Raw genomic sequence first — 16477 nt, forward strand, 5'->3', positions numbered from 1 at the left:
GAAGGAGGGGGGCTGGAAGCTCTGAGAGGCAGATTTGTCTGGGTGCCTCCCCACATCCTCTCTGGCAACAAGGCTCCCCTCTCCCCCCCCCGCCCCGCCCAGAGGGGAGTCCCAGCCCCCTCCCTGCTGTGCCAGCAGTTACCCCACGTCCTGAGCCTGTGGGGGTGGGAGCAGGGGCTACCCCTTGGTGACGGTGCCAGGCCCAGCGGATGTGTTGGTACCTGGCCAGGCGCCAGCCGCCTGGTGTGAGATTCCCCAGCAGGATCAGCCAACGCCTCTGGATCTCATCAAGGGGATGCGTGTGTGTGTGTGTGTGTGTGTGTGTGTGTGTGTGTGTGAGACACACTCCAGGCCCCAGGCTCGGAGAACCCCTCCCCTCCCCCCCAGGTAGCTCCTGGAGCGTGGGGAGGGGAAAAACCCTTCCATGAGGGGGAGGGGCAGCGAGTGCCTCCTGGGGTATCTGGCCTCAGAGGTGAGATGCCTGGACTGGCTGGACCATCAGTCAGCGTCCATATGGAGTGGGGTTGAGTGGTTAGAGCGGAGGGGCTGGGAGCCAGGACACCAGGGTTCCGTCCCAGCTCTCGGAGGGAAGTGGGGTTGAGTGGTTAGAGCAGAGGGGCTGGGAGCCAGGACACCAGGGTTCTATCCCCAGCTCTGGGAGGGAAGTGGGGTTGAGTGGTTAGAGCAGAGGGGCTGGGAGCCAGGAGGGAAGTGGGGTTGAGTGGTTAGAGTGGGGTGGGGCAGCTGGGGGCCAGGCCTCTTGGACTGTATTCCTAGCTCTGCTACTGACTGCATCTGAAGAAGTGGGTGTTTTACCCACGAAAGCTTAGGCCCAAATAAATCGGTTAGTCTTTAAGGTGCCACCGGACTCCTTGTTGTTTCGGCTACTGACTGACCTCCCAGAACTCCCCCGCTCTAACCCTCCAGCCCCCGCTCTCCTTTCCAAACCAGGCATGGAACCCAGGAGTCCGGACTCCTCGACGGGATGACGTGCTCAGAGATGGCTGGATAGCAGCGGGCGAGAGGGCTGGGGCTGGACAACAGAGGGGTGTCTGTCGGCCGAGCTGCGTGGCTGATTCATGTCCCCTCCCCGTGGGCAGGAATTCCTGGTGCCGGGCCTGTATCCGGCTGAGATTAGCCCTGTCAGGCCAGGCTGTTCTATGTAACAGAGGCCACGTCACCGGCACGGCTCGTGTCTGGGAAGGGGCGTCACCTGGGGGGCCTGGCCCACGATCTCCTTGGCAGCACTGGGAGAGCCCAGGGGAGCGGTTCCGGAGCTGGGGGGTATTTGGGGAGGGGAGGGGGAAGCAGGTGACCAGCATGGGGCCAGTGGGGGTCACAGGGCAGAGCGACCCTCACGTCCCCTCGTGCAGCCAGAGAGCAGGCAGGGTTTGTACAGTCAGAGCCTTAGAGAGGCTGTGTGGCCTAGTGGCTGGGTGCTGGCCTGGGGCCTTGGATGCCTGGGATCTCTTCCTGCCACTGACCTGCTGGGCAACCTCAGTTTCCCCTCCCATCCTTTGTCTTGTTAGACTGTGAGCTCCTTGGGGCAGGGACTGGCTCCCACTCTGTGTCCTTGCAGAGCCCGGCATAACGGGGGCCTGATCTCGGTCGGGGTCTATGCAGTGCCCGGCACATCGGGGGCCTGATCTCGGTCGGGGTCTGTGCAGCGCCCGGCACATCGGGGGCCTGAGCTCGGTCGGGGTCTGGGCAGCGCCCGGCACATCGGGGGCCTGATCTCGGTCGGGGTCTGTGCAGCGCCCGGCACAAGGGGGGCCTGATCTCGGTTGGACCCACCCGGCGACATTTATTGGAAGAGCCCCAATTCATTTTCTGTCTTTCTCTTAGGAACACGGGAGCTGACAGGCTGGCTGAGCCCGGATGTCCAGCTAAGCCAGGCTCCAGGCTCCGCCCAGGATCTTGTCAGAGCCCTGTGGTAGCTGATGGGGGCTAATCTCCCCTGCCCCAAGGTCTCGAGCCCTGAAGCAGGCAGTTTTATCTCCCATCCCTATAAATGTCCAGTCCTGCTTTGCATCGTGCCAAATTCTGGGCCTCAGCAGTTTCCCGTGGCAGGGAGTTCCACAGGCTACTCGCGCGCTGTGTGAAGCAGAATTTCCTTAGATCAGCTTTGAATTTGCCGCCTGTCAGGGCCTCTCTCGTGCCCACACGGGGCAGACCAGTGCCCCGAGAGTGCCAGGTTGGGCAGTGACGCTGCAGCACCTTGGTCACCAGTTTCCACAGGACCCTTAAGGGACACAGAAGCACGTGCACCTGCCCAGAGACCGCCACGCACGCAACTGCGCATGGACCCACCTGTGCACTCCCCCCCCCCAGACATGCATGCACGCAAATATGCATAGACACGAGCACACAGAAATGTGATGCACACACAGCGGCACACACAAAAACGTGCCTGTGCACACACAAACGTGAACGTGCGCAAACAGGTACACAAGCAAATGCGCACGTGTGCTCTTAGGCGCACACATCGGCGTCGAACACACGCAAACGCACACATGCATGCATCTGCAGGCAGGCACAATGCTCTACATGCACGCATGCAAACATGCATGGACACACGCGACCACTCGGGCGCACACATGCGAACATGCACAGGCCCCAGTGAAAACCTGCATGCCCAGCTCTGCGTACACGTACCCACATGGACAGGGGAGACCTCGCTCGCTCGCCGGCAGTTCCTGCTGCTGGGACCCTCCCTGAGCGGATCCCTGCCCTGGCTGATGCTGGCCATCCAATAACCATATTTTATGGCTTGTTTTCTCCTGGGATGTTGCATGTTCTCTGGATGAGTGTGTCAGCCCAGACCTCCTCTGAGCAGCCCAGACGTCCCCGGGGGAAGGAGCTGCTGGGACTCCACTCCCCTGAGCCCAACTATCTTCTTGGAGCAGCTTGTTTGAGTTGCTAAGGAAAAATGGTCTTGGGACAGGGGCTGGGGGGAACACAGGAGATTGGGGGGGGCGGGGAATGCAAGAGATTGACGGGGTTGGGGGATTGCGTGGGGGGGAGCACAGGAGAGGGGATTCTGGGGGGGGGCACAGCCCTTGTGGGGGGGTATCCTGCGTGTCCCCTCTATCCCTTTCACCTTCCAAGCCCTGCTGAAGGCGGGTCAGGGTCGCGCCCCATCACAGACAAGGAAAACTGAGGCACAGAAACTGGGGGCGGGCAGGAAGGGAAGGAAAACTCCTCATGGTCAGGCAGTAGCAGACCCAGTTCTCCAGGCCATGCCCCCCAGTCCAGTGCCCGAAACACATGGGGCGACTCGGCTTGGGCGCCCTCCTGTGACAGCTTGGCCTGGAATAACCCCCGGTCTGTCCCCGGTCTGCCATCCCGTGAGAAGTCCAGAGGTTTCTGTCTGGAGTCGGCACGAAAAATCCAAAGGGTGGAAATTTCCAGGCAAAAATCTGCAAAAAGCGGTTCCGCCGGGGGCGATCGTAACGCGAAGGGGACAGGTTCCACCCCAAGTCCAACCGCTTTGTCCTACTTTCAGCCTGGCGTTGGGTGGGCCCGAAGTTAAACCTGGAAACTAAAAGGCCTTTCAAACCCAGCACGTCGGGAAATCAGTTGACAAATCAGCGTTTTTCGGCAAAAAGTCCCTGGCCAGCTCTCTGGGGCTCCCAGCTCCGGTCTCGGCTGGGTGAGGCTGCACTAGCCGCGTCTCCAGTCACGCCAGCGCTGTTGCCGAAGCCGTACGGGTTTATAAAGGCAGACTAACAGCCAGGGAGAGGGACAAACCAGGTTCTCACCTGCCTGTGTGATTCTGGTCAGATCGCCACTCCTTAACATGACAGCACAGCCTGGTCTCTGAACAGACACACAACCCCCGGGCCACTGAATCACAGCCTAAACAGGCAAAGGTCAACAGGGGAAACTGAGGCATAAAGCAGGGCAGTGATGTGCCTGCAGTCACCCAATGGCCGAGCTGGGGCTAGATCTAGGTCAGCCCCCAACCCACAAGGCCACGCTGCTGTAACACCTTTTCAGAGGATCTGGCGGGTCAAATCTTGGAACTGATTCGCCGTCTTAGCTGCGCTATGTCACGGTCATTGCAGTGGGTTGCTGTGGGCCCCATCGGGTCGGGGTTGGAGTGCAGGGTGGTTAGACTGGAGAAGGGCAGGTTTATTGCTGACGCCCATACGGAGCAGGGCTGGGAGAAACGGGTTTCCCATCCCACATTTTTCGAGATCTTGCAACGTTTTCCCATCCAGGATCAGGACAGAAAGTTGAACTTTTGAACATTTGGGGGCAACGAAAATCTGGGAACAAAGACTGGGTCAGGTCAAACGTTTCATGGTGTTTGATTTAAAGAAATTGTCTTAAGCTAATTAGCTTCAATTTCAAAGAGAAAAGTGACTTTGAACCGGAAAATTGGGACTGTCTCTCGCTGTGTCTGTGCAGTGCTTGGCCCCGGGGTCCCTGATCTCAGCTGGGGCAGGGACTGTCTCTCGCTGTGTGTTTGTGCAGCACCCGGCACAATGGGCCCTGATCTCAGCTGGGACAGGGACCGTCTCTCGCTGTGTCTGTGCAGCGCCCGGCCCCGGGGTCCCTGATCTCAGCTGGGGCAGGGACTGTCTCTCACTGTGTGTCTGTGCAACGCCTGGCCCCGGGGGCCCTGATCTCAGCTGGGGCAGGGACTGTCTCTTGCTGTGTGTCTGTGCAGCACCCGGCACAACGGGGCCTTGATCTCAGCTGGGACAGGAACTGTCTCTCTCTGTGTCTGTGCAGCCGGGCCCAATGGGGCTCTGTCACTCATTGTCTTCATGCTAATATCATATAAACAGTAATAATCCCTTGATCTTGGGGTTGGCTCTGAGTGGGGCCACATTAGATCTGTGGGCATTAGATGCGCTCGGAAGCAACCGGGTCAAACCTTGCCGGGCGTTCCAGCAGGAACAGAGTCCGGTCACTGCATCAGGCTGATTACGAATCACGTTTATTTCAGTAGTGCCAAGGGGCCAGCCAGGATCAGGCCCTTTGTGCCAGGCGCTGCACAAACACAGAGGTGTAGATGGCGGGGGACGGGTTTCCACGCTCAGCTGGGCTGGACCAACTCAGGAAACACCGGTCAGAACAGTTTGGATGAAGGCTCAGTGGGCGAGGGGTTGGATCAGTGGCCGGGGCTTTAGACACAAACAAAGCCGCAGTGGTTGGTTTTTTTCTTTGCAAAGTCACAATCCAGGGTGGCTGGGCTGCACCCCCCATTTTCCAACCTGCCCCGACCTTCACTGCATGTGTGGGGCTCAGCCCTTCCGGGGCTGCCCCATCAGGGTTAAAGGGGACCACCCCTGGGTGCTGGAGCCTGGAGCCCCGGTGGGCGTTTTAGACTTAGAATCCGAGTGAATCAGGATTCGCTGCACAAGGCTGGGCAGGGCGCGGGGCACCCAGGGGGCCCAGAAAGAACCGGTTCGGTGGGACTGGAGGGTTCTGAGCTACAATTGGGTGGACTGAAGGATATCAAGTTGGAGAAGTAGATCAGGCTGCAGGAGAGAGCGCTACATATAGAGACAGGCCGGGAAGCAGAGGGGCACGTATGCTGATAGGTGGCCAAGGGGCAGAGGTGGCTGGCTGAGTGTCTAGGTGTATGGGGACTGATGGACTCACAGCCCGTTAGTGGGATGTATCAGGCATAGGACTGGTGCCTGGGAGTGCCAGCAGTCGTGCCAGGTGCTGGACAAACCCCGACCAACAGGGCAGGAAGGCAGAGAAGGGCCAGGTGCTCCGGGGACCGGCGGGCGGATCCAAAAGGAGGAGACGCACACGGCTGGGCTCGGTTAGCAGAAAATGCACGCTGAGCTGAGCGCTGTGAACACATTGCGGGGGGGGGCCTAAACACCAGGGTGGGATCAGAGCGATTGAAGCTGAAGAACAACGTTGGCACGAGCCCAGATGGGGATAAACTGGCCTGGAATAAACAGGGGCTGGAGATTCCAAGCAGGTTTCCAGCCATCAGAGGGTGGGCCTGGGGCAGGCTGTGAGGGACCTGCCTGGCTCGAAGCTGGAGCGTGGTACATTTCTGAACGGGGAGACAGGCCGGGGCAGCAGCGGCTGGACTCAGAGACCCAGGACGTCCCTTTAGGCCCCGTGTCCTGGGAGAGGCGTGAATGGAGGGGGTAGAGTGGAGATCCCTCCCCTCTTGGTCCCGTCTTTGCCCAGAAGCAGCAGGAGTTTCCCGGGGAGCGGACATACTCCCCACCCACGCCTAGGAATGAAATCGACTAGAACAGCTCGGCGACCGGGGGTGGCTCCTCCACGACCCAGCTATGTAGCTGCACTGGGTTGTTTTGACAGCCCCCCACCCCCACCCCCGTCCTCCCCACTGCAGGGCGATGGATGGAGGGAGGCCACCAGAGGTGCCGGGGGAGGGACAAAGAGCCAGTGTCCCAAATAGGCACAGGCTGGGTGGGGCTTCGGCCCCTGGATTCCTTCCCGCCTCTGACATCGCCGTTATTTCGGGGCCAGGCTAGATTATTTCGCGCCTGACTCACTGGCTATGGGGAGTGTGTGTGTGTGTATGGGGGGGTGGGGATGGGGGGGTGTTGCAAGGCAGATGTTTGCCGTCCTGCCAGCAAATAACACAAAGTAGATTCTTCTGCTCGGAAAATATTCTTCTGCACCGGCCCCGCGAGCCTAATTTGGGATGTTGTCAAGAAGGCCGTGCTGCTTGGCCAGACACAGCTCCGGTCTCCCTCACCCTCCCTTTCTCTCCTCAGGCCAGATACTGCGCTGGTGCCTTTGATTGACACCTGCTGAGGGGCAGATTTGGCCCTGTTGCTGGGATGTGAGCTGCAGCCATTGGGCGGGGAGGAGAAGGGCTTGGGGAGAGGGGAGGAAGGTGTCGCCAGGTTTGCCCTCTCTTTTGGGGTTGGGGAGCAGAGCACCATTGGAAAGCCCAAGGATGATGCAATGGCTGCACCCCACAGCTGGACGGCCCGTGCACCCTGGAGTCTTGGCTGCTGGGACGGGGGGTGGATTTCTTCCTGACCCCGCCAGATTGGAGCTCAGTTCATGCCCTGAAGCATGAAGATGAAAAGTCTCACGGTATCCTAGTGCATCGATCCCCTCTGCCTGGGTTATTATGAGATGGAGTCCAGTGCCAGCGAAGAGGGCAGAATCTGATGGAAGGTGGAAGCTGAGGGTGAAGTAGGGCATGGAGACAGAGACTCCTGCAGAGAAACCTCAGCGATAGCCAGGCCTGGGGAGGGTCCTGCTCTGCTGTTCCTGTCTGAGTTGTCAATGAGTTGGGCCAATACACTGCTTGTGGTGTCTGGCCAGAGGAGGCCGGGAATACCAGCGGCTCCCAGGGAGCCTGGCACAGGGAAACCTCCTGTATCTGTGCTGGGAATTCACGGAGTGAAACCAGTCTTGCGATCTAATCCAGCTCTTTCTATTCAGCACCCTAGGGTGGCACTAGGGGTCACTGTGCTGAAAGGAACTTGGCAGGGGCTCAGTAGGGGGCGCTCTCCCTTGGCAGTCAGTGCTGCACCCCAGTGTGGGACTAGGGGGTGCAATGCTCCGGATTGGGATGTCCTTTGGCGGAGATAGTAACTCTGGTATCTTTGCCTACAGCTGGACTCTCCCCTTACTGTCCTAAACTGCCATGCAATATTGTGTGGCTATTAAAAACTGTCATGCTCCACCCCAGCAGTGGCTGCATTGCAGTGATGGGTAGAAGCAACCCATATATATATATTAGACGATCCGGAATGGGAGTTCACTGAACAAACCCCACTCTATCTCACTGTAGAAATTGCTCTCACAGGGGCCCACTGATGTGGGTTTCATAAGAATGGCCACTCTGGGTCAGCCCAATGATCCCGCTAGCTCGGAGTCCAGTCTCTGACGGTGGCCAGTGGCGGATGCTTCAGAGGGAGTGAACAGACCAGGGCAATTAGCGAGTGATCCATCATCCTCCAGTCCCAGCTTCTAGGGACACCCAGCGCATGGGGCTGCCTCCCTGACCATCTTGGCTAATAGCTTTTGATGGACCTGTCCTCCAGGAACGTATCTCATTCTTTTTTGACCCCAGTTATGCTTGTGGCCTGTTAATTTAATCAGGTGACCCCTGGTTCTTGTGTTATGTGAAGGGGTCAATAACACTTCCCTAGTCACTTTCTCCGCACCAGTCATGTCACAGCCCTCTCTCTGATCCCCCCCATTGTCTCTTTTCCAAGCTGAACATTCCCAGGCCTGGTAATCTCTCCTCCTACGGAAGCTGTTCCATCCCCCTGATCACTTTTGTTGCCCTTCTCTGTACTTTTTCCAATTCTAATAAATCTTCTTCGAGACGGGGCGACCAGAGCTGCACCCAGTATGCAAGGTGTCGGCGCGCCATGGATTTATATAGTGGCATTGTGATATTTACTGTCATCTTATCTATCCCGTTCCTAATGGTTCCGATCACTGTTCGCTTTTTTGACTGCCGCTGCACGTTGAACAGATGTTTTCAGAGAACTCTCCACAGTGACTCCAAGATCTCATTCTTGCGTGATAACAGCTAATTTAGACCCCAGCATTTTTTATGTATAGTTGGGATTCTGTTTTCCAACGTGCATTACTTTGCACTGATCAACATGGAATTTCATCTGCTATTTTTTTGCCCCATCCCCCAGTTTTATGGGATCCCTTTGTAACGCTTTGCAGTCTGCTTTGGCCTGAACTATTTTGAGTAATTTTGTATCATCTGCCAACTGCCACCTCACTGTTTGCCTCCTTTTCCCAGATCATTTATGACTATGTTGAACAGCGCTGGTCCCAGTACAGATCCCTGGGGGCCCTGCTATTTACCTCTCTCCACGTTGAAAACTGCCCATTTATTCCGACACTTTATTTCCTATCTTTCAACCAGTTACTGATCCATGAGAGACCCTTCCCTCTTATCCCATGACAGCTTACTTCGCTTAAGCGCCTTTGGTGAGGGACTTTGTCAAAATCTTTCTGAAATTTCAAGTCCCCTGGATCAGCCTTGTCCACATATTTGTTGACCCCTCCAAGAATTCTAGTAGATTGGTGAAGCGTGATTTCCCTTTACAAAAGCCGTGTTGACTCTCCCCCAGCATGTCGTGTTTATCTTTGTGTCTGCTTATTCTGTTCTTTACTGTAGTTTCAGCCGATTTGCCTGGTGCTGAAGTTAGGCTTACCCGTCTGGAATTGCCAGGATCGCCATCAGGAGCCTTTTAAAAAAAGTAGCGTCACATTAGCTTTCCTCCAGTCATCTGATCTAGGAGCTGATTGGTAGGTCACATAGTGTAGGCACCTGCTCTGCAATTTCATGTTTGAGTTCTGGGGTGAGCGTGGCCTGAAGGACAGTGCATGGTACTGGAGAGCTGGATTCAGTCTCATGGCTCTGCCACTGACTGTTTGGGTGACTTTGGGCAAGCGTCTTCATCCTGCTCTGTGCCTCAGTTTCCCCATTTGTGTAATGACACCGAGCTTTGTAAAGTGCTTTGAGTTCTACTGGGGAAAAGCTCCCCGGATTAGCATGTCTCCGACCCTGGCTCAGCTCTGCAAATGTCTCCATGGTACAGGTGCCAAGCTGAGAGCCCCATGGTGGGTGCCGTGTGCTGCACAGACACACAGTGATGGGCCCTGCCCCAAGGAATGTAGGCGCTAGAATTATGATCCCCATTTGGCAGCTTGGGGAAACTGAGGCACAGAGTCATTGAGTGACTCACCCAGGAGATGGAGATGTGGGAAAAGGATGATCCACTTTGCACTAGCTGTGCCAACCCCCTCTCATCCACAACTGGGCATTAGTCCCTAGAGCCAGGCCTGAGCCCCCCCTGGTACCGCATTGCCACTGCTTCCTGGGGGATGGCGAACAGTAGCTGGGCTGCCCCTGCAAAAATGGCCTTTGGTGGGCATCTCTCCTGCTCCCCAGTGTCCCCTTGAGCTTCTGCCAGTGCCAAGTCCCCTTACCTTCTCTCCCTGCCACGGGGCAGGCACACAGTGGGCAGGGCTGCCTGTCAATGCCTGGTGTGTTCTGGGCATGGTGCCCTCCATGCTCTGGCTGTGCCCAATACACACCCCAGCCACTGGGGGGGTGCTGTGTTGCTGAGGTGTTGCCCCACACTACCCTGGCCATACCCCATACACACCCCAGCCTGGCACCAGAGGGCGCTGTGGTTCTGCCCCTAATGCCCTGTCCCCATACACACCCCAGCCTGGCACCAGAGGGCGCTGTGATGCTGGGGTGCTGCCCCCTATAACTCACATGGTCTGTGTCAGCTCTTAGGGGGTCCCTGTGGGCTAACAGGAGCCCTGGCTGCCTGGAAGAACCTGCCCCGCCCTGACGCTCTGGTCCCTGGGGCCCCGCCGGGCCGAGCACTGGGGCTGGAATGTGCCGCCACCCGCGACCCAAATGCTGGTGTTCATGGTGCCGATATCCCTGCGTGTTAACAGCGGGATCAGCCCCGGCCTGGGAAACTGACAAGCCTCAGCCTGGATGGGGCCTTCTGTGTGTCAGGGCCTGAACACGGGGGCTCATCCTAAATCTGCGGCCAGGCATAGAGTCTCCTGCAGGCTGCAGCCGTTAGGGTGCTCGCCTGGGCCTCAGGACGCCTGGGTCCAATCCTGGCTCTGCCACAGACGCCCTGGCCTCCAGGGGGTGCTGTGAGGCCGATGGGGGCGATTGGCCAGAGCGAGACAAGATTCAGGCTAGATGTGAAGGTTACGGGATGATTTCAGCCCAGGCTGTAAATACCGGGGGGGGGGGGGGGGGACAAACCCTGGCTAATGGGCTCTGTGGTCCGGCAGAGGAAAGTCGAACACCAGGCAATGGCTGGAAGTTGAAGCTAGACCAGTTCAGACTGGAAATGAGGCGCAAATGTTTATCGGTGGCAGTGATTAATCAAGGACAACTGACCCAGGGGCATGGTGGGGGCTTCGCCGTCCCTGGCACGTTTTACAGCAAGCTGTTTTCCTGGTGAGTGTTGGGGGGCAGGGCTCTGGCCTGGGTTATCCCGGAGGTCAGCGGAGATGGGCTGGGGACTGAGGGATGGATCAAGCTCTGCTCTAGCTCAGGCCCAGGAAGGGATGCTGGGCAGGGGGCCAGATGAGATGCGAGGGACAGTCCCATCCGGCTTCGGGATCTGAGGAAAGCCCCGAAAGCGGCTGCACTGTTCTGGCTGTTCCTTAGAGCCGGGGAACCGAACATGGGGCAGATCTGGGCCCCGGCTCCTAACCCTCCTCAGGACTGAAGGTAAGCGAGGGGCTGGGGCTAGGACTTGCCAGATGTGGGGTCAATGCCCAGGTCTGCCACAGACTTCCTGGGTGACCGTGGGCATCTCTCTAGGCCTCAGCTCCCTGCCCATAAAATGGGGATGATCCTGCCTGCCTCTCTCTCGGTTGGGGTCTGGGCAGCGCCCGGCACAATGGGGGGCCCTGATCTCAGCTGGGATCTGTGCAGCACCTGGCACAACAGGGCCCTGAGCTCGGTCGGGGTCTGGGCAGCGCCCGGCACAATGGGGGCCCCGATCTCACTACTATATTTTGCTGATGGTGAAATGCAGGAGGCTGCAGAACAGTTGGTACGAATGCAGCGCCTCGCTGATCGCTGCCGGCTGGGCAGGGGTTAGCTGGTCAGAGAGGGGAATGGATTCCAGCAAGGGGCTGGCTCATGTCTCAGGGAAGAGACCCACCAGGGGATCATCTCCCTTCTCCCACTGGCCACACATGGCCAGCACCAGCCTCTCCCTGTGTTATTACGGCTCCATCATGTTGACCTGGTCCCCCCGGTGGCTGTGAGCCCGGTTGGGCAGTTCCACCCAGGGCCAACGAGAGCGGGGGGGGAAGCTGGTACAAATTACCAGGACCTGGTGGTCCGGAAGGGGACCCGGGGCCCGGCTTCCCCACCCTTCTCGTCGGCCCTGTTTAGCCGGTCCACCCTTGCTTCCACCACATCGTTCTCCTCATTCAGCTCCTTGATGACTTTGAAGGGCCCATCCCAGACAGCTTGCAGCTTAGTCTTCCTCACTGGGACGAGAACCCTCTCCTGGTCCCCGGTGCCATAGGCTGAGTGGTTGTACCAGACTTTCTGCCTCCCTTAGGCCCTGGCTAGGTTCTCCCTGGCTGGACCCATGAGCTCAGCAAGCGTTTCCCGGAAGGTCAGTACATATTCCATCAGGGGAGGCCTTCCCCTCAGATCCGTCCCTCACCAAGTCCAGGGCCACCTTCTGAACAGGCTCCTCTATGAGAGGCTCCTCTATGACCCAAGGTTGCTTTACCCTTGTCCGGGCCTTTTAAACCTCTGGATGGGGCAGCCCTGGCTGGCAGCTGTCCCACCCTGGTTGTGGGTCCCCGCACTCAGCTGGGGTCTCTGATCCCCCTGGGCTCAGCTTGGCCCCTGCTGTCCCAGTGAGGGCAGGCAGCGAGCCCACTGCTTTGCTCACAGCATCAGAGCCAGCATGAGGCACCTCCCCGAGTGCAGGGGGGCGGGAAATATCTCTCTGTCCCACTCAGCTCCAGGGCTCTGGTTAGAGACAGGCAGGTATCCTTCCTGGGTCTGACCTCGGAGCATTCAGCATCCCCTTCCACACCATGCACTTCCTGCAGCGAGTCCACCTGGGCAGGGCTCCTGGGGAAGCCAGAGGGCCCTGCCCCCCAACCCCGCAGTCAGACGTGACTCTCAGCCAGCCGGTAAAACAGAAGGTTTATTAGTCGACAGGAACACAGAATAGAACAGAACTTCTTAGCACAGAAATCGGTGACTTTCAGCCAAGTCCATCTTGGGGAGTACTGGGCCAGAAGCCCTGGACTCCCCCTCTTCCAGTCCCCCCAAGCAGACTTCCAGCTCCCAGGGACCCGACCTCTGACACCCACGTTCCTCTTCCTCCTTGTCTTTGTCTCGCTTCCCGGGCAAGGAGTCACCTGGTCGTCACCTGGTTGCATCCCCCTCCTGGAGCTCAGGTTACGAAGGGCACCGGTAATAGCACGTGTGCAGACAGCTGGAGTAGCCTCACCTGCCCCAGAGGTCTCAGCCAAAGTCACACACCCCGATTCCCACCACCGAAGTATTGGTGCAGCACACAGGGAAACTGAGGCACAGGCCGTATTCATGCAAAACAGTTAAACTGACATAGGCTCAAGGGAAAATCCCCACTTGGTCACACTGACATCTCCAGATGTTCTTTTTGGCTGCCCTGTCACAATGAGCTACTTCTCACCTTTCTCCTCCTCTGGCCCAGGGGAGAAGGACTGGGTCACCCCTGTCACAATTCGCTACCGTTTGGTAAGCTCTATTTTAAATGTGGACACAAATAAAAAGACATTTTTCAAAATCCGAACACTTTATGGTGGTAACAAGGCCTACAAACAAGAACAACTCACCGCACATTGCAACGTTTTCAAAAACAAGCATCTAAGCGTATTTCCAGCCAGGGTTATTAACGTGTATTTTTGTCTTTGCTGAAATGTACGGCACAGTTAAACTTCTCCGTTACCCATTTCCCTTCCAGCTGCATAATTCCAAGAAAACCAAAATATTTCTCAGAAGACCCAGTCGGCCGACGGTCACCTCCTCCTTAGACAAGACTTCTGGATTCTTCTCTAGCAACACCCTTCATTTAGCCACCTGCTCAGGAAACAGCCCTTGGAGCGCCGCGGGAACTGGAACTGGCAGCCTCCCGGCACGTCTTTCTCGAGAAGCAGTAACTTGTTCTTCCTTCTCCCTCCTTGTCCCTGGCAGCTCATCTCCACTCTCTTCAAAGGTCATCTCCACCCAAGGAACCACTCCCTCGGGCCAGTGCCGCTCTGCAACTCTGGTTCGAGGATACAACGCCATGGCCTTCGCTCGTGAGTTGAGAAGTCTCGTTGGTACTCTTCCTTTGATGGCACTAGTCAGTACATTGGCTGGCTGGAGCCCATTAGGTAGGCTTGCCCCAGACGTAGGCTCTACAAGCACTCGATATCCATTGGTATTTCCTGGTACCCAGCAGCATTTATCAAGGATCTTCCCTCTCCAGGGAGGAATAATTGTTTTCTGTCTTCCGGCCACTTGAACACTTCCAATCTGCCCCAAAGGGCCCAGGGAATGGTTCTGTCTCTGCTCGAGCCAGTATTCTGCTCAGCACAACATTCTTCTTAGAGTGCCCATGGCGTTCATCCTCCTGGTTCCTTCTCCTGGCAACAGTGATTTCAGCTCCCCAATGATCTTCATCCCTAGAATCTCTGGGACTCCATCTCCCATATGACTTTCTTCAAAGACTTTGTCTCTCAGGATGAAGAGGCATTTTCATGGCACTGTCTAACCACGTACTCTGTGTCTTCTTCGAGGCCTCCCCGCACTGGGATGGCCAATCCATTCGCTGCTGTTAGACGTACAAACCATCTGCTGGCTCCTCGTCCTTCAAATATTTTTGAAAATGCAGTTCAGTGATTGTGGTGACTTCTGAGTTAGTATCAAACCAACAGCTGGGCTTCACCCCAGCGACAAGTACGTCAGCAGTTAGTCTCCAAACACTCGCTCACAGACATCGCTAGATACACTGTCCAAGTTCCTTTCAGCTCTGCAGGCCGATTGATGTTCCACCAGGGACAGGCCTAGGAATCCTTCTGCCACTCTTTGGCCTTCTACTGTAGATGGGCCACGTATACCTGGTGCCCCTTTGGCTCCCTCCGAGTGCTTGGGACTCTGGTCTCCTTCTCATTGGACATTCTCGACTAGTCTGCCCTGGCCTTTCACAAGTATAGCAAATGTACCTTCCCAGCTCTTCCTGCAGAGGGGATCTTCAGGACCCTGGGGTCCTGGGATATGTGGCATTGGCGTACAAGGGGAGATTTTACCTTTCATCACCTGTCACCCCCTTCAGCATCTCCTGCTGTTGGCCTGTTTTCCGGACAGCTTCATTTAAACTTTCCAGCATAAACTGTGTTTGGGGCAGGGCCTTTTCCCTGGTAGCTGCATTCCCTAGACCGCCACTTCCTGAACGGGGGTTAGGCTTGTCCATCTCTGCCACAGGAACTTCCTCTTCTTCAGACCACATAATAGCAGCCTGCATAAGTTCATGGAACTTCTTTCTGGGCTCTTCTTTAAACCTCCTCTTCATTTCATGGCCGAGGGAGTCGTCCCGGAGCCCCACCAGTAACTGCTCTTTCAGGTCCATATCTGCATCCAGAACGCATTGTGGGTCCTGATGCTCCACATGGCCCATTCTCTCCTGGTGGTCGTATGTGTAGGCCCGAATGGACCCCCCTGGATTCTGTGTCCGCTCGTAGGATTCCTTGAGTCTGGTTCCAATGAGCACTTTGTGTCCACACTTCTAAGAGAAGCTGAAATATCTTCCTTCCATCTATCTTGTCAGCTGTTGCCATGAACTTCACTGTGGATCTGGCCTGGCCTTTGAGGTGTTCTTCCACAAAATCCATGTGATCTTCTCCAGGTCCGCTCAGAGCTGCCTTTACTGACTTAATTCATTCTTTTGGTGTGATGTCTCCTGGCTTTGCTGGGAAGCCGCTGAACTCAGATAGCTTCCAGTCTCATGGAACATAATGGTAGGAGGCTTCTTCACTGCAGCATCATGCTGGTCTGTCACCACCTTGGCCAACGATAAAACCTCTCTGCTCAGCTCTAGCTCGTCATAATGCCTCAGCTCAGTCCAATGATTTGCGCTGAAGTTCAGCAAACTGGGCCCGTAGTTCTTCAATTCCAGCCATTGTAGGATTTTGAGCCAGACCTGAACAGTGCTACCAGAACTCAACCAATAAACCAAAATCCTACGGCTAGGATCCTCTTCGTGATGCCAATTATGTAAGCGGGGAAATGGTCCTGCTATTGTGGGGAACTTTCCTGGCTTCTGCACTGCCCCGGTGGAATTGGATAGCGAAAGGATCCGAGTCCTCGCTCCAACTCCTTTGACCCGGAGTTGTAAGAGACAACAGCCTGTGACCCAATAATGTCCCGTTGACTGGAGAGGTGCTGACAGGCGTTTTAACATGGAATGGTCTCTTACAAAATGTGGTAACGGCTTATGATAAACAGATCTATTCCGCCTTGTATTTAGTTGACAGACTCTGACTAACTGGTGACAATCTGTCGTGGGAAGCTTGCACAGTGCGATTGGCACTCGTTTCTCCCGTTAGCGCGGTTCTCTTTTTCGTGTCCCTGCGCTGGCAGGCTGGGGCGAGTTCAGCACATGGATCCAGGACTGTGGCCTTGCGCAGCCCGAAGTTCTGCAGCCACCGCTCCTCATCCTACCCCTGCATTCCGATGCGATCTCACCGGCGGGCGCTTGTTTCTCGGGCCCATGGCTGGAGCTCCCCCATCTGCAGCTGCTCCGTGAATGCCACCACCAAGTGTGAATTGGTTGTCGTTCTGTGCTGCAGCGATATGGTCTGCACGGAATTGACATGTTCCCCGCGTCTACTCTTGGGGCGCCGCAAATACTGCAGGGTCGTACGCCATGGCCTCGCAACGCTCATAATGATAGCGCAGAGCCATGCGAGCGCCAGGCTTCTTCAGACACGGCAG

The sequence above is a fragment of the Malaclemys terrapin genome, chromosome 23, assembly GCF_027887155.1.
Source record: "Malaclemys terrapin pileata isolate rMalTer1 chromosome 23, rMalTer1.hap1, whole genome shotgun sequence".
NCBI lineage: Eukaryota > Metazoa > Chordata > Testudines > Emydidae > Malaclemys > Malaclemys terrapin.